The sequence below is a fragment of the Apteryx mantelli genome, chromosome 7 (assembly GCF_036417845.1).
Source record: "Apteryx mantelli isolate bAptMan1 chromosome 7, bAptMan1.hap1, whole genome shotgun sequence".
Lineage (NCBI taxonomy): Eukaryota > Metazoa > Chordata > Aves > Apterygiformes > Apterygidae > Apteryx > Apteryx mantelli.
The window spans coordinates 41,505,314-41,525,177 of NC_089984.1; the positions used below are offsets into that span (position 1 = coordinate 41,505,314).

General features: G+C 51.2%; 1 protein-coding gene across 2 annotated transcripts in view; it reads right to left on the reverse strand.

Moving 5' to 3' along the window:
• Positions 1–19,864, reverse strand: part of CTBP2 (C-terminal binding protein 2) — a 138,896-nt gene that overhangs the window by 58,098 nt on the left and 60,934 nt on the right. Inside the window, exon 1 of one of the 2 annotated variants that reach the window (XM_067300361.1) lies at positions 18,195–18,215. The exons of the other annotated variant lie outside the window; for it this stretch is intronic. The gene's annotated coding sequence lies outside the window, so the exon portion shown is untranslated. Of the gene's footprint in view, positions 1–18,194; positions 18,216–19,864 lie in introns of those variants that run through there. 2 annotated transcript variants of the gene reach the window in all.

Below are 19,864 nucleotides of genomic sequence, written 5' to 3' on the forward strand. Positions count from 1 at the left end.
CTTCGGCAAGATTAGGAAACAAGTGAAGTGATTTCCATACAGTAATTGCATGTCCGCTCTCACCTCCAACAGCGTCTTTCAAAATGGAAATTTCCTTGCAAACCCTCGGACATGACGATCACCCAGCAGTTACTTATTTATTTATTTAAAGAAGGAACATACTTAAACACAACATTTTAGCAAAAAAACCTAATCCTGATGCAACCCATTTAAATAGCTTCTTAATATTGCATGTTAAATACCACAGTCTGTGAGCCAGAAAATGAGAGGAGCGAAAGCTGCATCAGGGGTTATTTTCCCTGCTTTAGATGGGGGGAGGAAGAAAAGAAAAAGAAAGAAAAGGTGTTTTTCCAAAATGAATTGCACTGTTAGACAAAAATATTAGAAAGGTGATCTTATAAATCTGCGTGAGGCTGAAAGCCCTGAAACCACATGTTGTCTGATGAGTAAACAGCTCCCCTAAACCTGTGCATGCAGCAGCTTGACCTTCTCCTCTATCCTGTTTACAAGAGCTGTCTGAAGCTCAAAAAAACAAAATTATTCACTGCCATTTGAGTTACTTTCCCACGAAGATCCCTTGTAGGAAGGATCCCACCTCTCTGCCCACCATTCCTGCAGTCACCCGGAGGTGACCACGGCAGGAGCCCGCATGGAGATGGTGCTTCGCTTGCATTAGGCAACGGATTAACGGCAAGGTGCAAATAGAAATCTTGTCTCATGCTCAACTGCTGTATCACAGATGTCAGAAGGAAAAACAGAGTAAGTAAGGCGGTGAGACAAAACCATCGTAAACAAGGTGGTGAGAGAAAACCAGAGGAAACAAGGTGGTGAGAGGGAACTTTGCTGAAGACCTTCTACCATATCTGGATTTTTTATGATTTCAAAGGTCTCTCGCTAATAACGTGTCACCTTCTAAGCTCGCTCTAAACTAGCACTGTTTTATCACCTTTTCCCAGCCTGGGGACCTAACGCAGTAACACGAGCACGGGTAACGCCTCTCTTGCCGTGCCCACGCAGGCACCGCCAGGCTGCGTGACTCGCGGTGCCAAATCTCTCCCAAAGCCTTCCAACCGCTCGACCACGTGCGCTGGTGGGGACGACCCGAGCTGCTCTGGGAGCCCGCCACGTGCCCGGCCTGGCTGAAAGCACCGTTTTGCCCAGCCTGGGGCCGATCCTCAGCAGGTACCTGTCCACATACCCGAAACCACGCGAGAACGGGGCCGGCAGAGGGCAAGGGGCCGGGAGGACCGCAGATGGGATAAGCTGCAGGAACTGCACCGGCAAACCCTGCCCAAAATCTATCTCAGGCTACAGTAAAAGTGCAATTGCTGTGTCTGCAGCTGCATTTCAAGGCATGAACGAGTCCAGTGAATATATGGTCATAGGTTAATTGGGATTCCTTTTAAACTTCAAATACAGCTATGTTTCTAAGCAATCAAACAAAAGTTTATGCACACGTTCTCAAGCCCTCAGTGCTGTCAGAAAACTGCTGCTCACAATTTCCATCCACGTTTTTTACCCTTGACTAGACAGGGTATCAACAAAACAGAGATTCCTTAATCCTGAAAACTTGTAATTCCGCAAACTGCAGGAATCTCCCGTTTCACAGGAGCAAAGGAAAACTCCAGTGCTTCCACACATCTCAGCTACGTTTCCCAAACATAATTCCTTACGTAAGCAAGGGGGATGGAAAGCTCAGTCCAAATGTTTTGACAGCACTGTAGCACATTTCCCACACTGCTGTAAAAGGAGAGGTTCCTGGAGAAGGTTTTATATTCTTGATTACTGCGGGATATTAGTGCTCTTGGCTGGAAGCAGCCCAAGACTGTATGGAAGTGGATTACTAAACAGACAGTAATTGGGAAGTTAGCATCTGACGATCCCTGGGTTACTTCTCCTGAGCTGCTTTATATTGAGGTACAGCCTTCCAAAAGCTCTCTTGTACTCGTACTAAGATTATAATGAAAGAATGGCTCTTAGAGCTGTGAACTGCTTAAGCCCTGCTTTAATATCACTGGGTGTTAACTACCGAATATTAGCTAACCATCTCCGAGGCTGATCATTTCAGCTGTCAGCAGCTGCCACGGGGAGGGCAGGAGAAGGGAGCCGCGGGGCTGAGAAGTGGATCGCGCTGTAAGAAAGGAAACGCGGAGAAAAGAAAGACGGAGACACGCAGAGATAATGACAGGGGAGAGGAGCAGATAAAGGAAACGCCACAATGCGGCAGGAATACTTGCAGAACACTGTGTCATCCTTTCGCTCTTCACCGCTGGTCTATCCTTAAGTGGGATGCCCTGCTCAGCCCCTGTCACCTCCCTTCTCTAAAGAGGTGGCACGACGGAGCGGGGAGGAGGGAGGCACAAGCAGGGGAACAGACTGACGGCACGCGGTTAAAGTACAGGAGCGGGATACCTTCCAGCGAAAAGAACGTGGAAATACCACTTTTTGCAATGCTGTCTCTAACCGGGTCATTTGCGGACCCCATCCTAGGAGCTCAGGACAAAGCATATAAGCACTTAGCATGCAAAAGCGGCAGGATCCCCCTTAAGTCCTCAAGCAGCGTCCCCTGCTCTGGAGGTTTAGCTAATGCAGGGGGCTAAGCGTTGCCTCCCGCAGAGGAGCAGGAGATGCCCCAGGGCCACACGAGACAGGCCGTGGCACAGAGCCCCATCCTCCCGCAATGCCAGGACAAAGGGACACGCCACGAGGACAACCCAGAAACCCCTTTTAAAAATGACATCCTTTTTCGGATGGTTTATTTTAAAAAAAACAACAACAAAACAACATGTGGAGCTCGCACTGTCAAGATACCATTAAGCACAATAGCTCAGCAGGAAGCAAAAATAGATTAAACGTATATGGGTAATGAGAGCAAACACAGATTTTCACTAGGCAAGATAAAAAAAAATAGGTTAATTTTTTTAAATGCCTGGAGGATGCAAACCGTCATACTTCAGAAGAGGAATCAGACAATTTCTGTGTGGTCAAGGTTAGGACTCTTCCCAGTGCATTAAATGCTCTCAGTCATTCCATGGAAAATAGGATAATAGGAAAAAAAAAGAAAAGAGTATCAATCTCATCTGAAGTATCAACTCCTTTGTTTCACCAAATTTTCACATGCAACTGCTTTCACTTCCTCCCTCTATAAACAGTCGTCTTTTTCATCCTCGGCAGTACGTAATAGTATCCATGTTGATCTAAGTAAATAATCAGCTCGCAAGGGTACGGGATACCCGACTTCCTTAGTCTCCCACCCAGTGAGTGAGACCTGTCAGGACCTTTCCCTTGATCTACGGTGTGGCTTGAAGCTGTTTAAAAGCAAACCAAAGCAAATGAAGATCTCTCCACAGATAGAAATGGGCTTCTAGCCATGACCCCAGCCAGCAGTGCCGGGTTTATCCTGCGGCACATCAGGCTTTTTCCCGGATTCTGGGGCTAGGTGCGTGTCCCATGCACACGTTGACTCCACGTCAGGTCAAGGTGCCCCTTCCTGTACGCACCATTTCCTACACGAGGGAAACGCGGCGAGGCTAGGCAAGCTCCAACAAGCTGCTCGGGATGGACAAGTGATGTCCGGGGACCAGGGGATGGTCATGACTTATCACCACTCGTAGTGTGATGCTTAAAAGCTAACCTAAGAGCAGGGTGCACACATGATGGCACTAGAGCACCGCCCAACTCCAGTGATCGCCTCACAGTGCCGAACTAGCCCAAGGTAACCAAATTAAACGTTGTTGCCTATACCCACAGCTCATTCCTACATTCAGAGCATCTGAATTGCTAAAAGTACCTTGGCTGCAACCCGAACCTCTGTGCAAGCCTCCTAGCAGACTAATCCCTGCCGCAAACCCTCAGCATCCTCAAAAACTGTGAGGGCAGGACTCTTGCTACAAAACCCGTGTTAATTAGGTTGAATGCCTTTATTAGTTATTAGCATGATTTTGCTGCTGCGGAGGGTTCAGCGATGTTTCGCATTACGGCTGCTCCGTGGGAATGACTAGGTGGCTCCGTGGGCAGTAGTAAGCTGGTTTTGCCGAGGTGCCTGCCCTGTTTTCTGCCCAGAATCCTAATGACCCAAGTCTTCTCCTCCACGGGCTATTTGGCGCCCTACCTGAAATGGCCAGGACCACGGTCCCGGGGGCACCGACCGCCCGGGATGCCCAGGCTGGCACTGCGCCCACTGCAACCCCCCGACTTCAACCCACTTTGCCTCTCGTGCCGAGTGATGGACGGAGGCCGCGCGGGGGACCCCTGGGGAAGCTGTTTCCTTACGAAACAAAGATAAAACTTGGGGGGAAAGTGCTCTATACGGTCCCGCAGCGCGGTGGAGAGAGCAGCAGGTTAAACACGCGTCACGGGGAGCAGACGCTCCCACGGCAGCACCTGCCGATGGAGAATAAAGAGCTCGTCTGCTGTTCGCCATGCAGAAAAGGAGAATAACACGCTGTAGGAGTCTCGCGCTGAGGAACTGGTAACAATTCTGAGTAACTTGCTATTATATGAGTGAACAAAATGTACCATAACGGCATATGAGCCTGCACATCTGTTGCTAAATTAAACACGCTACATAATGATGCAGACCACATCTTAAAACATTATGCAACAAGATACAGACTGTGCTAAAATAATCAGGCTTCAAAGACGATGTGAAGGGCCTGATGCTGCGTTTCTCTCAGCCCTTAACAGTCAGGGAGAGCATCCCTCATCAATTCTACTCCATCAAAGCTCCTTGTTAGCTCAGTAAAAGAAGAATCACAATTATATTTGCCCTTCAAAGGAAAAAACATTTTGGCTTGTAGCCTTTTTTTCCCCCTCCATTTTAATGATGCATAAAGTATGAGAGAGGTTTTGCTTGGATCTGGACTTTTTTTCTTTTTTTTTTTTTTAAGTTTCTTTAAAAATTTTGCTTTCGGATAGGAATTGCATTCCAGATTAGGTTCTTTGTAGTCAGAAGTATGTTACGAAGACCTACGGAAAGGACAATATTAAAACTGTCACAGTACAAAAGAAAGGGGAATGAGATACCTGGATTTTTGTTTCTGTTCTTTTTTCAACATTAGTAGCTAGTTCTTGGCTTTTGAGAAAAGAAGTCTCTCCAAAAGACTGAGGCATGCTGGCTTGCCAGTTGGTAACGTACCCTTTCACATCCTCAGTGAGTTTTCAAGTAAAACTAGGGAATATCGGAATTGGCACTCCTTTGACTCCTAAAGCTAAAATACAAACCAACAACCAAAACCGGGAGCAAGAAATTTGTTTTAAAGCAAATAAAAATAACTTCCATCTCTGCTGCTGGCCTCAGCAGTGAAGCACGCCGATGCCCTGCCTCTCCGGCACCGACAGCCTGCAGGAGCCTGGGGTGGGCAGAACAATAACCAGGAGCTGAACCCAAATTATCCACTTAGCTCAGAGAGGGCCTAATCCATCTGCTAATTACTCATAGGCCTCCTTCAGCCTCTCTTATCTTGTTTTTCTAAGTATCTGACACTGATAAGGCACACTCCGATACCAGCGTGCACCTAGCCAGCCGGGACACCGACTGCCTTTAACTTTTCAAATAAAACAAGAGGAATCGATACACAAACAATCCTACAGGCTCCAAACGTCCCTGCCATACTGCAAAACAAAATCAGATTCCACATTTTACCGGGGTTCCTTAAATCACCCGTGTTTCTGTTCGCTGCGTACAAAGACGAGAGCGGGAGCGAGACGAACCTGCGCTGCTTTCACAGCCGTACGGCCCAAAGCTCTCCTCTACTCAAGGAGTTATTTAGGTACCAAAAGCAGCACAGCCACATCAGAAACCCCTAGCACACCGCCTGCAAGTGCTGGTTTGCACGATGAGTTATGTACCGCTTTGGCCATTAGAGGGCATTTTATACTACAGAGTGAACTTGCACACAGCTTGTGAGCAGCATCGCTAAACCCCCATCTGGAGCTGCTGAAGAACAGTTTCTGTCTCCTCTCATTCAGTAATTGTCACTTTTCAACCTTTCCATATGCTGTATAGAGATGAGCAAGTAGGAGCAAGGACAAGAGGAAAATAAGATGAAAGAGCTATGATGAAAAGTCCCGGTTAAATAAACACGTAGGTGCACAGCTATTGTTGCTTCCAAGGTTCGGGTCTGTTTAGTTCATGTCTTCCCCCTCCCCAACTCAGATGCAACAAATGTCAGCCTTTTTAATCTCACAAACAGCAGATTATCTTTGAATTTTAGGAAATGATTAACTGAGAAAAACTGTAAATTGTGTCATGGCACCATCATCTGTCTCGGGAGCCAGCGGGGACAGCTTATCTGTCTGCCGCGCTGAACAAAGAAAGGCGCATTGAACTTCCTAATAGTCGAGAGGTAGGACATGGCCGCTTACCTTCAGATGCCTCCTTCCCGTTATTATTATGCTCCTAAACGTGGACTTTAAACCGTTTTAAACTTGGGCTGGCTAGGAAACCGCACAAAGCCACCCACTTCCCCAGTGTGGTGTTTCTCCTCCCTCCATCTAAATAAAAATCAAATTAAGAGAGAGACAGCTATCTCGCTATACATCTCCAAATACACGTATGTTTATAATCAGGGTGGCCAAACTTCCTGAGGCTCAGCTGCATACCAAAATCTTCGTGTGGCCAAGAGCCACATCCTCCCAGCCTCCACAGGCCCCCTCCCACCCACGCGCCACCCCCCGAAGCCTCGCGTTTCTCCCACCACCGCAGCTCCCTGCTGCCGATCCTCCGAGCCCGCTTTGCTCGCCGGGCTCCGGCCGAAAGCGCACGGCTGGCAGCGGCGGCAGGGCTCATGCCCGGGGCTTGCGAGGGTCACCGTCCTCCCCACCCAGGCAGCAGAATTTGATTACACCTCTGCACACGGTATATAGTTGTGCAATACACACGTATATCCTTCCCACACCGCGTCTTCCCTCATGTACTGTTCGGAGCTGGAGCACTGAGTCATCTGGGAGAGATGCACTAAGTCCTGGCTTCCATCAACAAGATCCCTCTTCCCCCAAACCAACCTCTCATAAAAATTTACTCTTGAATTCTTCCTTAATAGAAAGCTCAAAACAACCGCAGTAATAGCAAAACTACCGAAAAACAAAAGTATTTTACACTTTCCTTTGGGTGCCATTGTGTCCTACCTGTCTAGTTTACACACTAAAAGGCAGATACTAAAGCAAAGACCACCTATCTTTGGGTCTGCTGCAAGTCCCTGGCACCGTATCAATCTTAAGTAAGAGAAATAATAATAGAGGCAATTAGATGAGTGCATCCTTACAAGCAAACACCCATGCACAATATCAGTTTTAACAGCATGCTCCACATTTCTGAAAACACATGCATCCTAATGGGTCCAACACATAAAACCTAAATCTAGATCCCAGTTCCTGAAGTTTGCCGATTTTTAGATTCAGAATTGGTACGATCCTTCGTAAGCTAAGGGATCTTCACAGACAAAAGCCTTGAACTGGATTCCACGAAGCAGGTTTTGGTCTTGGTAACGACGTGCTGTTTTGGCCTACAAGCTGCGGACAATACCGGAGACCGGCACTGGGCACGTGTCTGACAGTACAAAGAATAACTTCAAGTCTGACATAAGTTTCTCATTCTAAATTAAATTCTAAAGTAAATGTTAAGGCAAAGGAAGGAGTTTGCTAAAATCAGCCAATAAGCCAGCGGTCAATTTACTGGTTTTGGAATTTTGGAACTATTACAAATAGGGTTTTTTACATTATAGATATCTCAAGTTTTTTTTCAGGCAAGTCTCCCAGAGAGTGTCCTGGGAGCTCTGCCTGGACTGGGAACAGAGGATCTGTCCTTCAACAGCAAAGAGGATCTGTACACACTCCTATCTCTAGGAAATCTTCGGAGTTATAATTTGCTCTTATCTTAGTGCTTATATTTACAAGGCACTCTTACATAAAAAGTCCTCATCTGCATTGACTTATTTAGCAACATGAAACAAAATAGCCTGAAGCTATTCATGTTGCTTAACATACTTTTTTTTTTTAATGTAGATGATGCTCTGCATAAAGGAATATTCAAAGGGGAAGACTATGTTTTGTTTGTAACACTTATTACTGCCATTGAAGAAGATAGGTTCTAACAAGTCTCTGAAGGGGGAAACACATGTAATACCTTTAGCAGCCTAGCTAATTCATCTTTTGCGGGCCAACGGCTGCTGAAATCTCGAATGGAAAAATCTCAGAACGGGGATGTGGAAAACTGCATTTCTTGTGGCTGGAGACCGGCCGCGCTGTTCCCACCATACAACCTATTTCCATTAGAGTCAGCCCTGGTTGTTTTCAGGTACACAGTGGTTTTACTCTACAAAAAAGCTGCGGAGTTCAAGAGTTCAAGGCTAAGCTGCCATTCAGGCGTCCACCTCCAAAGCAAAGGGAGCCTCTCCTTCCTGCGCTCAATGCATTCCTCGCCCCGCCACCTCCATACAAAAGGGCCTAATCTGCAGGAAATAATAAATGAAGGAAGGAGCGAGCCGCTAGGACGAGTGCGTGGGGAGGGGGTCCAGCTGCCCATCTCCTCGGAGCAGCGAGCCGTCGCAAAGTCACTCGCTGCCGAAAGCACGGATTTATAACCAAAGTCCCGCTGGGGCCAAACTTCTAGCAAGACCAGCCACAGGCCTGCGTCGCAGATCAAGGCTGAAAGCCCGTATGAGGAATAGATGGAAGTTAGCCAGAAAAGTCAGGGCCTGATTTTCAGCAGAAAAAGGAAAGGAAAACATTTCATGTTCCAAGAGAACGAGAAGAAAGCGAGTGCAACAGGAAAGCACACAAATATCGGCCTTTCTCCATTCTTTTCCTCTTGAAGAACAAAAATAATCTTAAGAGGCTGAAAGCTAAGCACGGTTTAAAGAAAGTCCCTTGTGCAGGGAGACCCCAGGCTGAGAAAAGGCAAATTAAACCATTAACACTAACCTAGTGTCCCCAGCCTCCTCGCAACGGCAGCGAGCCGCTCGAAAAGCTGCAGCTGGCTTCCCGCTATCGGCACGCATCTTCCTCACTATTTACCAGGAGCTTTTTTTAACATCGGTGACACTTAACATTCAAAACTGTAGTTAAAAATAGCCCGCTGGTCCCTGCTTTAACCCTTTTTCACCCCGTTTGGCCCCGCCACGGCCTCAGGACCTCTCGCCGCGGCCTCCCCGGGGCTGCCCCGCTTCCGCTGCATCCCGTGGTCCCACCGGTGTCCCCCTCTCCCGAGCATCCCTGCTCCCGTTCCTTCCCAAAGCCGGCCTCAGGCTCCCTTTCTTTAAAGGCAATAGGTCTACTCTGCATCTCGGTTTCTCTTCCCACCTGCATTTACAAATGACACGAGTCTAAGGCTTAAAAAAAACCCCCCAACGCTCGTGTTTTCGGTATGGCCTTAAACCCTGCAGTCAGCAGCTCGACCAGCGGAGTAGAAAAAGAAATTCCTTTGTTATCCCGAAACTACTTAAACGCTGAACCTTCAAAAGCTCCTCGGGAAACAGGCCTGGGGAACGGCTGCCGCTCACGCAAAGATTCTGCACAACGCAGACGAGAAAATCAATATCCTTCACCCAACTTATCAAATTTACCGAGGACATTTATACAGTATAATTAAATAGAAAAGAGATACAAATACAGCAGAGTATTTGCACGGCACTGCATAGCAATTGCATTATCTCCGGAACAGAGGACACTTTGACAAAAAGGAGGGAAAACACCATATATCACCCAAAGAAGCAGCAAGGAGCGCGCAGGTCTCTGCTCACAGGGAACGCTTAACGCCCAAGTGAAAACGGCCACCAAACACACGTCGGTACGTACACAGGCACCTAGAGCGTTTCCACAGGCCGCGCTCAGCAAGCCAAAACGCTGCCACGGGAATTAGGAACACGGTCCGAGACAAGCGCCCGCCTCGCAGACTCGTGCGCGCTCTCCGACACGTCTTGGGGCGCTTCCCCCGAACCGAAGGGGAAGGAGAGCAGACTCCATTAGGCAAATGCTGCCTTACAGCGCATGAACGTGCCGAGCAAAATCGATTCTGCCTAGTAATTCACTCGCTAGGTTAGTGATGTTTCCCACAACAAGCAGTCGCCTCTGCAGAATCGCAAGATAAAATCTCCCATGCACGATTAAACCTGGGAAGGGCAGTTTGCCACGGCAGGGCAACCGAAAACACGGCAGGAAGGGCAAACTCGATTATCTGGCTATTTGTTAAACAGTTCTTCTCACACGGGTTGTATTACACGTGCGCTTTGTGAACTCTCCGGGCATCCAGGTAGAGCCAAGGATGTCGACTCCGCTCTCTCAAAGTCCCCACAAACGCGACCGCTGCCGACGCGACGTTCCCTCTAACACGCCAACCCCAAAGTGCAGAAGAGCCAGGAACGGTCCTGGACCACAGCAGGCAGGTCCGAACGTAAAACTTTTGAACATCATCCACTAAACACATACTAAAATAAAGAACAAATGCAAACAAAGAAATCTGTTTAGGGAAAGGCCAAAAACCAACAACTGACGACCTGGGAATCTCTATCAACCCGCATTCAGCATGGTATTAAAAAGAGATTCTACAAAGCTAATTCCATTAACTTTAGAGTAACATACATCCCTTTCCAGGTGGAATAATTCAATAAGTGAAGAGCACGTTGGCATTTCCTGGTGTCTCCAACCCCCCAGGCCTGAGAGAAGACTGACGGATTTGCTCGCAGGCCTGCACGCCGCTAACCCAGCGCCGCAAGCCCTGCGCTGCTCAGCAAGGTCAACGAGCGGGTCCCCAGCTACCCGTCTCGCACTTGCTGAATCCCAGAGGTGGAGTCACCTCCCGCTGCTCGATGCCACCGCATGAGACGCTACTGCAAAGCACACCTGGGGAAAAGGCTCTTCACCAGCTCGCAAACATCCCAAACGAATCCACCCCATGCAAGCAAGCCCGCACCCACGTTTCTCTCTTCCATTACCCTTCTCTTTAATTCCTGCAGAGGTTCCCACCCAGACTAAGTCCTGCACAGGCTCCTACCCAGGTTAATTCTTGCATGAGCTCCTACCCAGGTTAATTCCTGTCCAGAATCACCTGCAGCAGCACAGCTGGAGATGTGGTTCAGCAGACTCGGGGGCAAAGGAGCCTTCCAGGCGGTTTCAAAGCAGAGCAGCCTGGGGACGGAGCCAGAACCACCCTGGCACCACCGATCCCCCCGGGCGGAAAGGCGGCACGGGGCAGCAAGGGAGGAGGATGCCGGCAGGTGCCCCGCGTGCTCCCGCAGCGCGTTGCGCGCAGCTCAGCTCCGGCACTGCAATCCCTTACAAAAGCAACATTTTTTGTCTTCCCAAGCTTGGAACCGGCTCCAAGATGCCTTTCACACTGCTCGACCGCCCCGAGCGGGGCTGCGGGCTATGGAGCGACCCGGGAGAGAAGCGCTAGGGCAAACACCGTAGCGGGAAACCCGCTTCCCCCAGGCTGCCTGGCGGAGACCGGCAGAGGAAACATCTGCCATCCTCCGCGGAGGCAAAAACTAGGAGGAAGCGTTGGGCTCATCCAGAGAGAAGAGAGTTAAAAACGTGCGAGGAGCACAGCGCTGCCCACGGCAGCAAAACGGGTTAAAAAGCAGCTTTAAGGCCCGGAGCGCACGAAAATGGCAGCAGCTCTCTCGATGAGGTCAGCGACTGAAGTGGCCTATGGTCCTCGTAAGAGAAAACATCTGTTCGTGCTAAAAGGTCAGCAGGAAACGAGTGCTGTTTACCCTGCGCTCCCCGGTTCGGCCGCCGCTCCTCGAAGGAGAGCCACACATGGCTCAACTTAGCGCTAACGAAGCCGCGAAAACCCGCCGTCGCCCTCCGGCGCGCTGCCTACCTCCAGGACGCCGGCGGAGCCCCCATCGCGAGCCCGGAGGCAGCGCCCAGCGCCGGGCAAGACCCCCCGGCGGTCCTCCCCTGCTCCTCCTCCTCCTCCTCCTCCTCCTCCGCCTTCCTCGCGCCTCGCCGTCGGCGGAGCCGGGAAAAAAGACCTCGCGCCGCCCCGGGAACCGGCCGTTAAAATAAATCCATCAACATAAAAGCGAAAAAAACAAGAAGTTTCTGCGGAAAAACAGGAAGCGCTAGGTACACAGCGGCTTAAAATAGTGGCCCCCGAAGCCGTGGCCAAAACGCCGGCCTCGAGGGGTCGGCCCCGCTCTCGCCCGTAGGCACGCTCACCCCAAGCGCCGGCCCGCGCCCCGGGAGGGTCCCGCGGGAGGGCGCAGCGGTGACGCCGGGGCCGCAGCTGGCCGCGGGCCGGGCGCGCTTCCTGCGAGCCGTGCCGGCTCCCGCAGGAAGCCACCGCAGGCAGCGGCCGCCAGCGGGACGCGGGGCTCGCGGGCACGGGCAGAACTGGAGTTCTTCTTAATTAACTTAAAAGGGTTTTTTTTTTTTTTTTAATTAAAAAAAATTGCGTGGCGGAACAATGTTCTCAGATGATCTACTGCAGGCTGAAACGCTCGGACGGAAACGCGGATCCAGAGAGGGTCCCCTCCGCAAAGCCGGGTCCGCAGCACAGAGAGCGCTCGCTCCGCGCAGCGAAGCGCAGCGCACCGGGAGCCGCGGGGCTCGCACCCTGACCCGCTCGTTACTGCAGCCCGCGGAATTATTACCCAAATTAAGATTTGTGGGTTTTCTCCTGGCTGAACAATATGCCTTTGACAGCAACCCTGCAAATATGCCAGAGTAAGAGCAGCGGTCTAGCTCCACGTGCAATTAGGCCGGCATGTGGATCTTATTGCTCCCAAGGACTCTTATTTGATTTCCCGCACCACCAACTGGTGAGAAGTTTTCAAGTCTAAATACAGAAGAATTAGATCACTCTTTGGGGTGGTCGCATCTGGGGCTGGAAAACCAGATGGAGTGTGTTTTCAGAGTCCTTTGTAATTGAACCAACACACAAAGTTGCTAGGAAGCATGCAAATGCGTCCCCGCTTTGGGGCAGCCCGCAGTAGAGCCAGTGCCGTGTCTGCCAACGCTCCTAGACACCATCTTAAGTGCTAGCAGGGAGGAATGGTCTCACGAGCTGCGGTTTTTAAAACTACTGCTGTGAACGCGCACCTACTGCAAGCCTGCAGCAGCTCCGCGGCTTCTGAACACAAACATGTGCGCCCGCGGTCCTCTTACAGTGCCACCCAGGAATCAGGGAGACTGGCAATTTCTTCAGTCCCCTAAAAATGTAGAGCTGTGAAGTGAAGACTCTGAAACTAGGGCATTAAGGGGAGGGGGAGAGAAAGGGGGAGGAATAAGGAGCCAGCAACATTTCAAAGTGCAGAAAAGTGCATCAGCACGAATGCAGGAGCAAACAGTATCTTCTCCAGACAGCGGGCATGAACACAAATGCTCTCAGGCAAAGAGAGACTGGAACACAGCGCATGTAAGTTCCCGGAGTTAACGCTCAAATGTGCAGCGTCTGGAAAAATGCAAGCAGGTTTCCTAAGGCAGCTGCAGATCTGGGGTGTGAGCACCCTGTAATGCAAACCGAAGCTCCTGATTCGGATCTGGTGGGATGGGCCTTCATAGTTGGTGAGGAAATCATCCCAGCCCGTACGGCAGCGAAGAGCGACATCACGTGCTGCAGGTTTGACAGAGCTGGGGATGAAATAACCTGTCTCTGGAGCAGGCAGCCGTCACCACAAAGGGCTACATCGACAGCCTAAAGGATTTGCCTCTGGCAAAGTATTATCACAGGGCTTTGGAGAGATTTAAAGCAAACAGCTTCCCGCGGTGCAGCATGTGGTTTTAAAAGATGCAGAGAAGTCAACTGGTTGATTTGTGCAGAACTCGGACTGCCCTCAGGGCCGGTTTTGTCCTTAGGGAACATAGCATGCAGCGCCCAACGCACGCTCACGCACCCAGGTCTAGGCAGTTTTGGGCCACCCTTATCACGAATCTTTTCCAGTTGGAGCGAAAAAAGATCTTTCTGCGGATAGCCTCCTTCGTTGCGTCCAGACTTCCCAAACATGCCTTTTCCGTGGTGTTCAGCACGCAAACATCCAGCACTAGGCTGCAGACCTCCGTTCCCTCCGAATACTTGAGCTGGATGCTAAGACAACAAGTCCAGGCAGCCCACAGCTCTGGTCAGGGGCCGTGCACCACCTGTAACAAGTCACAACCACCTCAGCCCCCCGGGAGCTACAAGAACAGTGGCCCCCTGCAATCACTTGGGGCAGGAGGACAAGTCATCGAGAAGGGGACAGGAGACCTTGGTTCCACTGTAGCAGGTGACCCCAGATTATCACCCCTTTGGAGCAGAGCACAAGCTACCTGTGATATCCTGAACAGCGAACGCGTCTGTCTGCATGTCCCGACAAAGCAATACCGCCGGGGAGATGGAGCTCTGCAGTTACTACCGGTGGGAAAGCAAGCGCACGGAGTTTCACCGGAGACGTGAGAAGGGCAGAACCGAGCTGTTGAGCCTGGGGACCCCGTAGCGGCAGGGCTTGTGCTCCGTGCAGTCGGCACGGTTCGACAGCTGAACTGGTTCTCAGGGGAGCGGCAAAAGGGAAGAGAGGAACGGAAAGGGGATGAAGCGACGCCTCCTCACTCACTGCATAGCCACCGCCGCCTGTCAGCATCGGCCCCAAGAATTACACCGCAAGCACGCAAAGCATCCCGCCGGCGGCTCCGAGACCCCCCACGTTTCGACGCAGGCCCAAGCCCTCCAGGCACGGAGCGCCGTGCATCTGTCAGCATCTGCGCTCACAGACTGCGGCAGGTCAAACCCCAACCGATTCCCTAAATGGCGGCTGACTTCTCAGCACTTTCTCCTCCCTTTTGGAGACTGCGAAGGCGCAGCCGACAGAGCACAAGATGGTCGTGAGCCTTTCCTAACCACACCGTGCTTTGGAGCCTGGAGGGAGGTAGCGACGGAGTGGTTTCAATCACAGTTTGGGAAGCAGCATCACATACGCGCGCAGAGACAGCGCAGTCGAGCAACACAGGGAAATCCCCATCTCTGCAGCTATTTGGAACCTGTGCTGGTGTCTCCACCTCTGCGATTTCTAACAGGACGAACAACGATTTCGTGCACTGCTCCAGGGTTCCCAGCTGGGCGAACGGAGTAAAAGCAGCTGAAGAAGCCTGTCCACGGTCTCTGGTGCGACTTCTTCCCTGCATGGGATCGGGAGCCTCCAGGTGCAGGAGCTGGCTGCCAGGATCCCTAGAGGTGCTCGGCTGGAGGTCTTGCTTTCCCGGGGCCAGGCGGCACTGTCATGGACTGCTCCCATGGGTCAAGAACTGCCAGGAACTGCTGCTTTTGAGGCAGAACAGGCATCTATTTTCCCTGGTGCTTAACCACATGCCAGGTTTGAAGGACCTGTGGTTTTAAAGACCTTATCAGTAGCTAACACAGAGCACCTCTCTCCATCGCGCAGGAAGCATGCTGAAAACCCACTTTCCTTTTTTGTTTTCCTCCTTGGAGCTCGGCACATGCAACAACAAAGTAACATGTAAAACAATAATAACGAGGTGAGGAGCAATTTCTCCACAGAACGCCGCGTTTGCAACCCAAGGAGCAGAAGAAACCGGAGCTTGCCCACCCGGCACGCATCAGCGGCGGCTGCCCAGAGGATGCCGAGGGAGCGTCGCTGCCGCCGCTCCGGATTTCATGGAAGTCCCACAAGCCCAGGAGACAGCTCTGCGCCCTGACAGATGCCGATTCCCAAAGGCGCGCGACCGCTGCGTGCTGCACAAGTGCCGTGCCCGGACACGGCCACCTGCCTGGAGGAGCACGAGGCTCGGCAAGGACCGGCCGGCGTCTCCGCCTGGAGACTCAGGACTCACCAGAGCACGAAACAGCAACCCGCTCTCCCAGGCAAATGCCGCTCCGGCAAAACCAAGGCATATCCTTGCTCCCCGACGGAGAATATTCCTGCAGCACAGAGATCGGGAAATTCAGTAGCAATTCGAGCTGAAGCAGAACACTTTTAAATATTTGTGGGGGACTTTTTTAAAAACGAAGCAACAGGTAGAAAAACACATAAACGGACACTGGCAGCACTTGGCAACTCAACGGAATATAGGAACGACTCGTTTTTATGGGCACGGCCTGCACGTAAACGCTCACCTCGCAGATGATCCTTCATACAACACCGAGCCAGAAGGGCAAGAGGACGGCGAGGCGACGGGAGGGTTTGGCGGCGGCAGAGCCGTGGGGAGGGAGCTAGCAGCGGAGAAGGCCCTAGAGGAAAAGTCCCCTGGAAAAGCACGCGCCGGCAGCTGGCACCGCTGCCGAATCCGGTTTTGTTCGCCAGGGTGAACGTCCCCCTAGGGCGAACGTCGCCGTGGCCCTGGAGCACTTGGAGCCACTGGGATTTTGGGGGATAACGTGATGAAATGGCCAATTCCAAGCACGCCAGTTGGAAATTTCTGGCTGGTAGAGCACCACGGGAGGTGCAAGGTTCAAGAGGTGGCCGTCACACCACATATTTCACGACGAATTCGGACTGTTTTCCTAACCCAGCTGTCTTGTTTAAAAAGCAATGCAACCCTCCGAGGGATACAAATAATTAATTTCAAGCCAAGCTCTAAAGCAGCAGCTCCCAAACTTTGTTTCTGGCTACGACCTCATTTTACAGACCAGCAATCCCGTGCAACCCCGAACAGCAGAACAACCATCGGAGAAAATTAAATTTCTGTCAGGCTCGTGACCTCGTTCGTAACTGCCGTGACCTCACTTAGGGCCATCACCCTCGTCTGGGAACCGACAAAGTCGTGACACAGATGATGCTCGGGACAGGCCCACCGGCAGCAAACCGCCTGCGAGCTCCCCCACGTCTCCCAGCGGCTCTGAGTTCGAGCGGGCGCTGCAGAAACCGGAGTTGCCCGACCGCAGGGCGGCGGGACGCTTGGCAGGAGCTCCAGGGGATCTACGTCGGCACCGGCACGCTGCCCGCTGCCGGGAATGCTGTCCGTGTCACATGCAGAAATTCGGGACTGAAGTGGGCTGCTACCACGACGCGTAAACCTGGTGGCAGGAACTAAGGTTGAAATGAAGGCATTTTGGTTCCCAGGTCTGATCCAGCAGCATTACAGGCTTGCAGCCTATCACAAAACCGGCACCTTTCCAAGCCGGATTCAGAGAGCAGAAAGGGAAAACCGAACGAACAGAGTAACTTTAGGAACATGGATGTCAGCCTCTAGTCCCAAGTGCATGATTTTGGCATTGCCGACGGACACAAAAAAAAGAGAACCGGCAGGTTTGTGCAGAGGGAAGGAGGGAAAACAAGACCCGTCCTGAGCGCGGAGGTTTTTCTCCATCCGCTGTTATTCCGACGGATAGCGTAGGAGATCAGAAACCCGCAATACGGCCCAAGGAGCAGACTGCAATGTGGGCCAAAGCAGCGCAGCTGTAAAACCTGAAGAGCTGCATCTCACACGCCGCGCGCACTGCTTCGCAGTCCCGCTATCTGAATGTTAAACGTCAGGATACTCCCGGAGACGTGCAGAAGACCAAGGGTAAAAACTTAGTCCTTCGGCTCCCTATTGCAGTTAAAATTAATTGCCACATAAAATTGCTGATTCCTACCAAATGAAGCTATACAATTTATCAACTCAAGGATAGAGCAAACTCACTGGTGGTTTAAATACATTACCTGAGTTATTACTAAATTTTGTACCAGCGACAGCTTTATGGATAATGTAGGTTTTTATAAATTCATTAGTAGGGGACTAACTTTCAAAGTAAACAAAGGCATTAAACAAACGCCGCAATACTGTGTTTACACACGGAATAGATGTCCCTTTCCTCTCCGAGCCACGCTGGGATACTCAGAGGAAAAGCACGGAAGAAACTCCACCGTAACGTCTCACGAAAGGAAAACGCGGTCGTTCATTAGGACCCAAGTCCGCGAGCGCCGATCTCCAAACCGCATTTCCCCCCCGCCGCTGACCTCCTGCGGGCGCCGGGCGCTCGCCAGACTTTTCATGCCGCCTCCCCGGTCTCTTAAACGGTTCCAGCAGCATTTCTGTGCCGCAGAGGGGTCCTGGACCTGCTCCAGCGCCCTTTGCAGTCCATGGCACCTCTCCACGGATTTCAGCAGGCTTTAAATCAGCTGCGTTATATTGCTTAATTAAAGGGACGCTGCGGTCCGGAATCTGCTCGCTTTCCTAAGAAGTTAAGGGCGGTCTCAGGAGCTGCGCCTGCCCAAATCCCCGTGCCCTCTTCACGCTGATTTAAAGTTTTTGCTCCCAACCGGCACGGGAAATACCTGCCAAGCTGACGGCGAACTTGCCTGCCTGCATGAACACACGGGAGAAACGGAGAAATTGGTTGCATATGACTCGCTGTCACCCAAAAGGAGGCACTGAAAAAAGAGGGAAAACATTTTTGGGTCTTTCTTACAGCTTACGACGACAGAAGGCAAAAACCATTTCAGAGGGCAATATAATTTTAAACTGATAGTACTTCTTTTACGAGAAATCTTATTAGGATAGAAGTTATTTTAACCTATACTTATCGGAAGAAATGACTAACATTACTGTAATATAAAAAAGAGATTGTAGGAAAAAAGCTGTTTGTCTCCACTTTTCCATTCTGTTTACTTTGTGCATTTATCACCAGCATGTGCAGAAACAGTTTTGCTATTTCCCCTGTACAGTCAGTAAGTTAGTCACAGTTTCCCCTGTTGTGTAGCTCCTTTAGTCAGCAGCAGGGAAGTGATAAAGATGAAAAAAAACTAAACAAAAGCAGGAAAATGTAATTGCAAAAACCACAGAAATTAGCAGGAGGTCCTTGAAGGGAAATGCAATATTCAAATCGATTTAGCTTGCTCTAACTCAGGAGACGGCAATGGGGAAAGACGCTCCGCCGCCCTCGACGCAACCCTTCCTGCGGCTATAGGCGACGGCGCCTACGGGTGAAAAACCTCTCTATATAGTGCCCTAAGTGGAAAACAACATTACGATAATCTGCTTCACTGGGTGCCAGAAACTGGTCCGTATTTGTTAGGCTGCGACTACCTAGGAGAGGACTTGCTACCGGAGAAAAGGCCGGTGCAAGACGGGGAGCGGGGCACGGCTTCCCGCCGCCGCCGCGGCGCGCGCGCGCTTACGCTCTCCGCGCGCTGAGCAAGCGGCCTGCGGCGGGAACAGCCCAGCTTCTGCAGCCAGTATAATGTAATCATGCGTCGCCGCTTCATTCTTGGGGGTCTGCTTATTTAAAATGCATTGAAGAAATAAATCACTGTTGATTGTCCCGTCCTTCTTTCTCTTTAAGCTAGGCTACGGCAGTAAATTTATATAGAGAGTGACGCCTATTTTAAAGAGAAACAACAAAGCAGTAACAATGGAAGACTCAGAAACTTATCTTTTTTCCCCAAAGTCACAGCTTGGCTTATTTTCACAGGACGCTTTCCATTAAATTATTTGCTCCAATAAATACGCGAAGTGGCAAGGATACCCACTCACCCTCATACACCTTTACGCAATTATCACCCGAAACCATCTGGAAGCGCAGCGTGCCGGCAGCTGAACACTTTCCCGATCTTGGGACTTATCCCTTGCTGCAGCCAAGCGGATCGGTCACAGGCCGAGCGCTGGGAGGCCGAACACGGGCATCCGTAAGCCACGCTGGAAGCTGCGCCGACCCGCTTGCGAGGAGCGTAGAAAAGGCAAGATCCTGCCCAGAAGACCTGCAAGCCCACGACCAGGACGCAGCAAATGCCACCGCCCGGGGACGTCTCGCTGCCCCGCGGCTCGGCCCCATCAGCTTCAGCGCCGTTTCCCCCCTACGCGCACACGTGCGCATCTACACGCACGGCGGCGTCCGTCAACGACGGCGTTTGCTGTATCAAGACACGCAGGGGAAGCGAGAGGGGTGAAACCATCGCGGCCGGTCCAGGACCATCCGCGTGGCCTCCTGGCCTCCTGCCCACAGCGA